Here is a 7,209-nt window from a genome sequence, read left to right on the forward strand (position 1 = left end):
ACTGCCTTGTTTTTTCCAGGTCACGCAAGTTTTCCGCCTTTGACAGGGTGCAGTCTTATCACTCTTGTAGTTCTCATTTTAGTGGAAAATATTTGTGTTTTCCTTCTCTAATAGGTTTCTGTCTTACACAGGTTCGGGCTTTCACAGGTTCTACTGTATTATAGACATGCACACCTCAGTCGTTTTAAAGAATGCACTTGATGTATATACTTTCCCCAAATTTGCAAACTTACCTACAATGATCATTTATTTGCAAGTTTTACAAGAACTCTCCACCACTTCACCAATACTTTTGATGCTTTTTCTTTGCATTTCACTCCGTAGTTCTAGAAGGAATACAGTGTGTATGTTCAGTTCCGTTCTAGTGCTAGTGACAGTCCAGGGGGCAGAATGTGAGGTGCAAGTGGATAGAAAAGAATCACTGTATTAAAAAAAGAAATGGCCACGCACTGAATCCTAGGAAGGTTACATGGATACAATAGTAAACTGCAACCAACTGATATCCAACAAATGTGCCTATTAGGATAACATGGTTAACTGTGGCGGCTTCCTTTCTGACTTACAAACTTCCACTTGTTCAGCTTCACTTCCTTGTGAAACCTCCTGAGGCCCTCCCTTCCTAGAGAGATTCGGCAGGTAGTTTCTCATTCGTTTCTCTCTTTATCCAATCACATATTCAACAAAGTGAGGCACTTACTGTGTACAAGGTATTGAGAATCTGGTGATAAAAAGCCCACCGCTCCCTGCCTTCGTGGACTTGGCAGTCAGATGGGCACTGTGCCCCTGGGGACACTTCTTACACTGCCTGGTGGGTGGTCACATTCTTTGGGTTAGGAGTCAGCCAGGCGAGGTGTGTATCCCAGCTGGGGCGGATGATTCAATAGGCAAGGAAAGCACGGTGTTTACCTTGCTTACCATCTCATCTGTAGTGAACCATTTCACATTTTTTCACCACATCAAATATTCTGCTTCTAGGTTTGGCTGGCATCTGTCTCTTCCCCAGCCCCATAGCACCTTCCTACAGAATCAAAGCTTCTTTTCAAATTTACAATCCCTGATGGGTGGATAACCCAGTAGGCAAGGTAAGCACAGGCTTACTCGTGCTTACTTACTAATCGGTAGTACACAATCTCACATGGGTTTCACCACATCCTCCATAAGGCAGTTAGAAAGGATTTAATGGGATCAACGCGTTGCTGTCAAGTAGATTCTGACTCATAGTGACCCTATAGGACAGAATAGAGCTGCACCACAGGGTTTCTAAGGAGTGGCTGGTGGATTTGAACTGTTGACCTTTGGGTTAGCAGCTGGGCTCTTAACCACTGTGCCACTGGAGTGCATGTTAAATGTTTTGCATACTAAATATTCAGAAAACCAAACCAGTTCTGGCCAGTGGACCCTGACTCATGGCAACGCTGCGTGTGTCAGAATAGAACTGTGCTCCATAGGGTTTTCAGGTGGCTGGATTTTTGGGAGTAGATCGCCAGACGGTCTGGGCCAGACCTTTCTTCAGAGGCACCTCCAGGTGGACTCAAACTTCCAGCCTTTCTGTTAACAGCGAAGCAGGTCGACCATCTGCTCCACCCAGGGATTCTGACACTTAGGAAACGCTCAGTAGGTGTTAGCTGTGTGTCTCTCCCTCTTTAATGAGCATAGGAATCACCCGGGGACCCCCTTAAATTGCAGCTTCAGAGTCAGCCTCAAGAGTCTGCATTTCTAACGAGCGTCCAAGTGATGCTTATATTGCTGGTCCACCTGCCTCACTCTGAGGAGCACAGCTCTGGCACAGTGGCTTTTAGACTCTAGTTCGCTTTGGAATCTCCCGAAGCCTGATAACAGGCAGATTGCAGGGCCCCGCCTCCATGTTTCTGATTGCCCCTCCCCAAGAAGCTTAGGCTGGGACCCCAGCGTTGGCGTTCCTCCGCCTTCCAGGAGATGCTGCTGCTGCAGCTGGCCCAGGGCCACACTGTGAGAAGCAGTGCTCTAGCACTAGTTTTCAGACTTGGCTGCACAATGGAATCACCTGGGAAGGTTTGGGGTTTGGTTTTTTTTTAATGCTAATACCCCGATCCCATTCGCAGAGAGTCTGATTTAATTGGTCAAGGGTGTGGCCCGGCATCAGGTTTTTTTTTTTTTTATCTCCTCACATGATTCTGTTGCGCACCCATGGTTGAGAACCATTGTTCTAGACTCTGAATTCTTCCAGGGCAAAGACAGTTTTTCATCTATAATTCATGGATCTGTAGATATAGATATATTTAAATATACACACTCCTGTTCCTGTTTAGCACACGGAAACCGTGGTGGTGTAGTGGTTAAGTGCTACCACTGCTAAGCAAAAAGTCAGCAGTTCATATTCACCAGGCGCTCCTTGGAAACTCTATGGGGGCAGTTCTACTCTGTCCTGTAGCATGACTATGAGTCAGAATCGACTCGACGGCAAGGGGTTTGGTTTTTGGTTTATTTAGCACACAGCTTAGTGCCTGGATCTTGGTAGGTCCTTAAAAAGGATGGATGGGTGGATGGGTGGGTGGGTGGGTGGGTGGGTGGATGGGTCGATGGACGGATGGATGGAAGGAAGGGAGGGTTGAAGTGTAGGTGAATAAATACAGAGTGGTCTTGAGGAATCACAGACACTTCAAGTGGATAAAGGCTTTTAATCCTTAGCAAAGTTTCCTTAACTTCCGCCTGCCTTATTTTCCACATCTGTGAAGTCCAGATGATAATAATAGCTTTCTCATTGGATTTTATGGGGAATAAAAGAGATAATACTCATGCAGCCCTTTGCACATTGCTTGGCTTGTGAGAACCACTTGAGAAATACTAGCTATCGTTCAGTACTATTCAAGGGAAAAATTGGGTTTGAACTGTATCCTGCCTTCTGGAAGGAAGGAAAATAGTTAGCAATACTAAGACAGCAAAGCTGAATAGGGGAAATTTTTTTCTTTCAAAGTGCAGATATGTTTTTCAAAGCCGATGCTCTAATCTCATTAAGTGTTTAGGCAGAGGTGGAATCACTGCCCCATGGAAAAAGCTGGGCTGCCATCTTTTCTCAGACTTCCTGCACCTCCTCTGCCTTGGGATGACGAGATCTGATTTTCAGTTTCGGTCTCACCGGTTCCAGCCCGAGGCTGGCTGGTTTGGATTCATGGCATCCAAGCCAGGTTGCTCTGCCCAGAGCTTTGCCCAGGTGCTGACCCCAGGAGCCACAGGTCAGCTTCCCTTTCCCACTTGAAACCTTTCTCAGGTGGCTTCCTGGGGAACTGAGCACTCAGAACAACCTCTACACGAACAGAACAGAAATGACGCTTTGTGGAGTATTGGAAACCCTGGTGGCGTGGTGGTTGAGTGCTACAGCTGCTAACAAAAAGGTCAGCAGTTAGAAACTGCCAGGCGGTCCTTGGAAACTCTACGGGGCAGTTCCACTCTGTCCTATAGGATCATTATGGGTCAGAATCAACTCGACGGCAGTGGGTTTGGTTTGGTTTTGGAGTATTTGCATAGTGTGGAGGAAACTGCTAATCCTCACTTTACGGAAGAGGACGCTGACTGTTATTACGTAAAAAATGCTGTCCGTGGGTAAGGAACTTCCACCTGTGGCAGTGTGATCGACTTCAGCCCTGTTGTTTTCCCCCTGCCCCCCACACTGTCATTTGCTTGGAGTCCTTGGGTGGCGAAAATGGTTAAGCGCTCGGTTGCTAACCAAAGAGTTGGAGGTTTGAGTCTATCTGGAGGTGCCTCGGAGCCCGAGTGGTGTAGTGGTTAAGAGCTCAAATGCTAACCAACAGGTCAGCAGTTCAAATCCACCAGCTACTCCTTGGAAACCCTATGGGGCAGTACTGCTCTGACCTATAGGGTCGCTATGAGTAGGAATCGGCTCGACAGCAGTAGGTTTAAGATTGTCACACTCTGGGCAACACTGGCTTCTATCATTGCTTTCAGTCCTCAGCAGCTCAGCTCCCCACGAGGGACCAGTGATTTGTCAGCAGTCACACAGCCACTCAGTGGCAGTCAAAATTGGGTGCATACTTCTGGGCTCCTAGTACAGTGACCCACCCTCCTTGGGTAGGTTTCCCTGTCTGTGGTATGGAGCAATTCAAGTCCCCTGCACAAGGGAGATGAGCTGATACAATTTATCCACACGTACCTTTTGTAGCAAGGCAAAGACTTGACTCAGAACATCTCTCAATAGAAATTGTCTCATCTCACTGGGGACCAGTTAAAAGACAGCCCCTGGGGTCCAGTTAGGCAATGTAACAGCGGTAGCTGCTTTCAGAATCGTTAGCTTCTTAATCCTCCCAGTGAGAGGTACGAAAAGTGTGTACATTCAGATTGGGCTCACAGATTAAAGTGGTTTAAACCAGAGCCCCCGGGAGAGTGAAAAGTAATAGCTTCTGTGTGTTCAGCAGTTACCGTTTGACAGGTACCTGCCTCACATAATCCTCCCAGCAGCCCTTCAGGTTCCAGAGAGTGCCCCATTTCTCAGATGAGGAAAACCAAGGCTCAGAGAGAGGAGGTTATGGGCACAAGGTCACACAGCTATATTGTAGCAGAGCTGGGATTTGAAGTTGGGTCTGGAACCCTTTAAGACCCCCATGGTTTCTTGGGAAAGAACATTAAATTAACAAATTATGAGATTTGGGTTGTAGCTCTAGCCCACAGTGGGTGTGTGATAAATGTCTGTTGAATGTATGAACTGTGCATGTCCCTGGGCAAGTTACTACACAAGCACACATACTTACACGTAAGTGTGCACTGGCACACATACACACACTCCAGCTTCAATTCCTTCGTAGTAAAATTAAGAGGGTTGGAGCTTATGATTTGCTCATTTATATGACCATAAAAAAAACCCTATTCCTGTCGAGTCAGTTCTGACTCATAGTGACCCTATAGGACAGAGTAGAACTGCCCCTTAGGGTTTCCAAGGAGCAGCTGGTAGATTCGAACTGCCGACCTTTTGGTTAGCAGGGCTCTTATATTACCGTATTGGCCCCAATATGCATTTGAGTTTGTAAATTCTGATATGGAGATTGGAGCCATGGTGGCGCAGTGGTTATGCGCTTGGCTGCTAACCAAAAGGTCGACAGTTTGAATCCACCAGCCACTCCTTGGAAACCCTATAGGGCAGTTCTACTGTGTCTTGTAATGTCACTATGAGTTAGAATCGACTTGACTGCAGCAGGTTTTGATGTGGAGATTTATTTTTGTGAATCCAGACTTGTGATCATTTTTAGTGATTTGCAGTTCTATATTAGCCAGTGGGCCAGTGTAGCTACTCAAGTGTGATTCGTGGACCACCTGTGTCAGCAACACCTGGGAGCTTCCTTGACCTATGGAGTCAGGGTCTACATTTTACCAAGACCCCCACGTGAATCCTGAGCATGTTATAGGGTGCCAGGTACACTGATCCATATCCTTTTTTTTTTCTTTGCACCTTGTTATAATGTAATTAAGTACTTATTTATGTAGGTACTTGTTTACTATCCATCTTACCCACTAGGCAGTGGTCCATAAGGGCAGGGACCCTGTCTACTCTTGCTATTGTAACTCTGATCCTAGCATGTGCCTGGCACAGAGTTGGTACTTAGTACATGAATGAGTAAATGAATGTATGAATGAACTGATCCTAGAGGTTCTGGCCCTTTGTTTAGCTACACTCATCCTTATCCCATCACCCATAGGAGGCTGGCGAGGAGATGAGACTTAGAGTGTTAATTAAGTTCAGAAATAAATGGAGGAGGCTCTCTCTGCTCATCCCCACTTGAGTGCTAGCTGCTTCATTTTGTGCAGCCACATCCCTGATACACGGTGGTGAAGCTCAGAGAAATAGGTCTGGCTGTATTGGTCATCAGGTCACTAGGGCTACTTTCATCACTGGCAAAGTGGGTATGAGTCGCCATCAATTTCTTCTCCGTTGACCTCAGCCTCATGGTCTCCACATGGCATTATGAGGCCATCATAGCCAGTTTGGTGGCACAGAAATGGCTGAGAACAAAAAGTTGGTGGTCAATGGGAAGCCCACCTCCATCCCCAGGCACCAGATCACCAATGTCAAAGGGGAGGTGTTGCAGCTATATATGGTGTCTAAAGAAGACTGGAGCTCCCTTGAAGAGTGGAGTCAAAGGGTATCACCTCTGTTCCCTGTGCAGATGACCCATGTTTGTGATGGTGGGTGAGCCTTGAGAAGTATGACCACTCCCACTAGGTTGCTGGCATGCCATCTGCTTGGCCCCCCTTGGCTAGGGTCTCTGACAACTTTGGCATCTTAGGGGGACTCATTACCACAATCCATATCCTCTCTACCCCTCTGGCAAATTGTGGTCCAATGGCCACGGTGCTGCCCAGAGCATCATCCTGCATCCAATGGCACTATAAAGGCCATGATCAAGGTCATTCCTGGGCTGAATGGGAAGCTCATGGCGTAGTCTTCGTTGTCTCCACCCGCAGCGTATCTGTTGGGAATCTGACCTGGATCTGGAAAAAGCTGTCAAATACAATGGCATCAAGAAACTGGTGAAGCATATATCTGGCGGGGGAGTGGGGGGATCTCTGAAAGACATCCTGGGCTACACGAGGGGTCAGGCTGTCTCCTGAGATTCTAACAGTGGCGCCCACTCCGCCTTTCTCACTAGGACTGCCACTGCCCACAATGATACCTTTGTCAAGCTCACTTTCTGGTATGACGATGATGTTTGGCTACAACAACTGCAAGGTGAACTTTTTGATCCATATGGCCCCTGAGAACTAATAGCCTTGGACCACCACCACGCAGAAGATGAAGAGAGAGGCTCTCAGCTCTTGGGGAGTCCCTGCTCCATCTCTGTGCTCAATGCACTGAGAATCTCCATTCTTGCCATAGTTAAGCCAGGTCGCCTCAAGAAAGGAAGGAGCTTAGAGAGTCCTATCTTACCATGTACCACCAAGTTCATCAATGCCAAGTTCATCAGTGACGTCTACATCATCCTTAACAGGGGGAAAAAAAAGAAGGGAAGGAAAGGAAAAAGGAAGAGAATGAGAGAGGAGGAAGGAAAAAGGAAAGGCGAGAAGGAAGGTGAGGGAAGAAGGGGGGAGGAAAGAAAAAAGAAGGGAGGAAGGAGATCTTTCCATATAACACACAAATTTTCCAGGTTCTCAGTTCCCCTGAGTGTCCTGGAATGAAAAGGTTAAACGTAATACCAATTTAAGAAAATAAAAAAAGGTAAAACC

General features: G+C 46.9%; 1 pseudogene; it reads left to right on the plus strand.

Annotated features, from left to right (window-relative positions):
• Positions 1–5,134: 5,134 nt before the first annotated feature.
• On the plus strand, positions 5,135–6,751 carry LOC135228626 (glyceraldehyde-3-phosphate dehydrogenase-like; annotated as a pseudogene).
• The last annotated feature ends 458 nt before the right edge of the window (positions 6,752–7,209 follow it).

The sequence above is a fragment of the Loxodonta africana genome, chromosome 24, assembly GCF_030014295.1.
Source record: "Loxodonta africana isolate mLoxAfr1 chromosome 24, mLoxAfr1.hap2, whole genome shotgun sequence".
In the NCBI taxonomy this organism is placed as follows: domain Eukaryota; kingdom Metazoa; phylum Chordata; class Mammalia; order Proboscidea; family Elephantidae; genus Loxodonta; species Loxodonta africana.